Raw genomic sequence first — 4,510 nt, forward strand, 5'->3', positions numbered from 1 at the left:
TTTGAAAATTAAAATTCGAAAATTTTTTCTAAAGCCTCCAGGGGACTTCGTTTTTGCACGAAAAAATTTTATGTGCCCTTATTGCATCCGGACCCACAATTAGTAGTTAAAACGATAAATTTTCCCGCCTTTCTATAATCTTTGAAGTTATAAATTGTTCATTTCTTAAGTATATGAATATATTTCTGATAGACAGTAAGGAAAATTTATGCATTTATAAAAATTACGTTTTACGTACTATCCTATATCAAAGATATTATAAGTATAGATGCGGCACGGGAGGTCGGAGTGGGAGAACGATATGTATATATATATATCTAACTACATTTTTGCATGCCTCGAGGTGCTGCCCTTTTCAACTTTTCGATGTTTCTATGGCAACCGCGTCCTTTGCCTACGTCTTCGGGAGGGGTGGGGCCAAGGCGAAAGCCAAACCGAAAGACCCGGTGATTTTCTGTTTCTCGATTCCCGCGCTTGCCTTCTCCAGCCATATCTATAGCTAATTCGGGGCTGTCTATGCACGCCGAAAATATTAAAATTAATGAAGGCCTAAAATTATTATATTTATTATGTTAAAATTAATTAATTTCTATTGCGGTTTCTTTTAAAAATACTGACATTTTCGAGACAGTAAATAAATTTAAACAGTAAATAAATTTTCATTTAATTGAGAATTTAGTTAAATGAAAAAGTCAAATTAATTCCTCGTCTGGTTTCTTTTAAAAGAGAAATTTTCGAAATACTATATAAATAAGTTTTAAAAAAATTCTTGTCATATTTTAGAATTGTAGCGAAATTTCAAACATTATTCAAAAAAATATAATTTTTACAAAAATAGTGAAGGTTCGAATACTTCACTGTATAAATTTATGCTACATGTATTTTTCAATCCTAAAATATTTTATTATTTTTTTGCATAATTAAGGTATAAATGAAGTAATATTTACACTTCTCTGTAGTGTCGAATTGACAATTTACATTTAATTCCGAGGAAAAATGTAAGGTTGTCACTACTCATTTAAGTATTTATAAAAATTATATTAAGATTCTGTTTTTTGTTTGTTTTTGTTTCTTAATTATTTGAAACGTATAATCTTTTTCCTTATAACTTGTTTAATTACAAAAAACAGGAACTAGGCTGTGCCTTGCAAATTAAAATTCAATTTTAAAAGTTTGAGGGCAGTTAACCACTTGCAATTCTTATGCTCATCAGAATTCACAACTTCAAAGAAATCCAAACAGTTTATAAAAATAATTCAAAGAATCGAAGAATCCAAAAAATTTCTAAAGAAATATAAGGTGTTTAGGGGTGCATCTCAACAACTAAGGCTATTACAAAAAAAATGGAAAAGGAAAGAATTCCAAAGAATTAAAATAATTTAATAATTTCTTGCGAGCCGGGAAATGACCGGAAATTTGTTTCCTTGATTAAAACGGTCACCTGGATTTCTTAGAATTAAAAAATTTATTATATTCATTGGTGTTTTCCTGTAAAAATAGTTATACTTTTCGTACTTGTAAAAAAATTCCCACCAAGGTTTGAAAAACTTTTTGATTTTATTTATTTCTTCAAATGAATTTATTTTGAGTTTGTAATAACAAAGAAAAAATATCCAATTAGGGGTTTTAAGGGTTTAAAAATCGTGATTTATTATTTTCATAAATAGATTGGAAATAATTTTCACATTTTACACATCAGCTGGTTTTTAGGTATGTTATATTGATGATCTGTGCAATATGAAAATTATTTCGAAACTATTTATGAAAATAATAAATCACGATTTTAAACACTTAAAACCCCTAATTGGATATTTTTTCTTTGTTATTGCAATATAAAACGCTTTAAATTAATAAGATTTAAAGTTGAAATATATAATGAATTTGCAACAAAGAAGATTAATTTTATTACCAAAAAAGACGAATTTTTAACAAATTCCATGAATTATTAACCAAAAAGCTGAATTTTCAACTTATAAAGGATCTATTTCTAATTAAGAATAGACAAGTTGCAATTTTTAACATAAAAATTTCTAACATAAAAAAACAAATTGTCAACAAAAAAAGTTCAATCTTAAGCCAAAGAGGTAAATCTTGCAAAAATATGATTTAAAAAAATTATATTTAACAAACACGAAAAAAATACGGAAAAGTTAATTTACAAATGAATCCTACTTTAATTTTCTGCCATATTGTTAAATCATTAATCAAAATATACTAATTTAGAATTGAACAATTGCATATTTAATAAAAAGACGATGTAAAAAATCAAGAAAATTAATTTTCGACCAAAAAGATTAATTTTCAACAATTACAACAATTAAAAGAATGAAAGAGAACAAGTATATTGAGACTATACTTAAGAAACTTTATTTTCAAATTTAGTTATATTGTATAAAATATCAATATCTCAGAGAAAAGTAACAGCGTTTTACTTTGAAGATTTCAAATGATTTAGAAATTTAAATTAATAACAAAAATTAAAGGGCCTCTAATTTTTCTCATTCTCATCATTTATGATTGAGAAAGGGTAAGAAAAGAAAGGTCCGTCAAGTCCTAAAAGAAAGGACGAGTTCGTTAACAGCTTTCTTTGGATAAAAATACAAATTTTGGGACAATTTTTTTATACTTAAAATTTTTATTTACGGCTATTAATAGTACTCAGAACAATTTATCAATATCAGTCAAACTATGCAGGATACAAAAGAAGATGAATCAACAAAAATTGTGATCTCAAAAAAGATCTACAAATTCGTTAATAATCACTTCTTGATAGGAGGCGTACGTTTTGTTTTAATCGCGAAAAATAAAATTGAAAATATAAAAAAAACTTTGTGAAAAAATGATACAAGTTACGATAAAAAATAATTTAACAAAAATTATTTACCCGAAAAAGAGCTACAAATTTGTTATGAATTACTTTTTGACATGACATGTAGTTTTGGTTTTGATCATAAAAATGGTATTCAAAATAAAAATGAAAAATTTGTGGAAAAACAACAAAAGCTACAAAAACAAATTGATAGAAAAAAGTTATTCGCCCAAAAAAGTGATACAAATTTATATTCATTTATTACATTCTTTTTATTTATGATGGAGAAAGTATTAGAATTGCCCGAAATTTGACACCACATAATTCAAATTTTGAACCAAATGATGCAAAATACGACAAAAAGTCTCAAAGAGAAATGATAGATTTTGAAAAATCCTACAAAATTTCTTTAAACCACTTTTCAATAGGACTCGTAATTTTGTTTTATAGTAAGTAATATATGCTGATAATCGAAAATTCCAATATTACGCTAAAAGACGCAAGATATGTAAAAAATCTAAAAGAAGACTTGTAGGATATTTTGCTTTATACACGTATAAAAAATAATATGAAAACCAAAATCCTATTATTAGCATAACAACGCGAGATGGAGAAAAATGTCTAAGAAAAGGAATGTATTTTTTAAGTTTATTTTAAGGTGGTTCAGAAAATATAAATTTACAACTGTCTGTCAAAAAACAAGTGCGCAGCGCGAGTTTCACGATAATATTGTGTACCTCAAATATTGTGTACTGCAGAATTTTGTATAAATTTTACGACAAATTAGGAATCATTATAAATATATTTAAAACACCTGAAAAACTTAAATCACAATTTGAATATATATATATATATATATATATATATATATATAGATCGAGTAATCTGTATTAAATATAGTGATTTAAAGTTTATTTTAAAATATATTTTATGGAATATGATATTTTTTATGAATGTGCTACTGAAATTCTGTTCGTCTAATTTTGTTTGCCAATGCGAAACGTAATCTGGCTTGGAACTGTCGTCTTAACATTTAAAAACCAAAAGAACAATTTTCCTATCACTTGGAATTATAATTATATTTTTATAAAAACGTTAAAATATATCATAATTAAGAAATTGGAAAATACATACGAGAACTTGATTAGGCGAATAGTCTAAAAAAGTCCGTAGAAATTGCAGACCACAAAAATAAAAATAAAAACTAAATAATATTAAAGAACTATATATAGACAATATATAGAATGAAAGTTATAATTTATAATTTTAGAATTAGTGGAAAATATATGAAACCGTAATATAAATTACTCATCGACTTATATTTGTGGTATTTATTAAAACAACAAAGTTTTGCAAAGTTATAAATGTAAAAATTCTTTAATTGGCAATTTACTTTCAATCCAAATGATTCTTGTCCAAGTTAAGTTTACCATCAGTGCGCCTCGAAGGTGTGCCGAGAGTTGCTTACAGCGCTGCAAGTGGCTCTTGGCAAACTATATCGATGTGTGTTTTCTCCGGGGAGCGGTGGGTAGAGGGGAAGTGACTTGTTTCGCCGGACGCGCCGTCTATATTTATGGCGGGCAACTAAGCCCGCACCGCATCTACGTTTATAATATCTTTGCTTTTGGTTCAAAATAAGGTACAGCCCACAAATACTGACCGATTTGGGCAAGTAAATTTTGAAAAAAAGCTGATAAGATT

Source organism: Belonocnema kinseyi, chromosome 5 (genome assembly GCF_010883055.1).
Source record: "Belonocnema kinseyi isolate 2016_QV_RU_SX_M_011 chromosome 5, B_treatae_v1, whole genome shotgun sequence".
Classification (NCBI taxonomy): Eukaryota; Metazoa; Arthropoda; class Insecta; order Hymenoptera; family Cynipidae; genus Belonocnema; species Belonocnema kinseyi.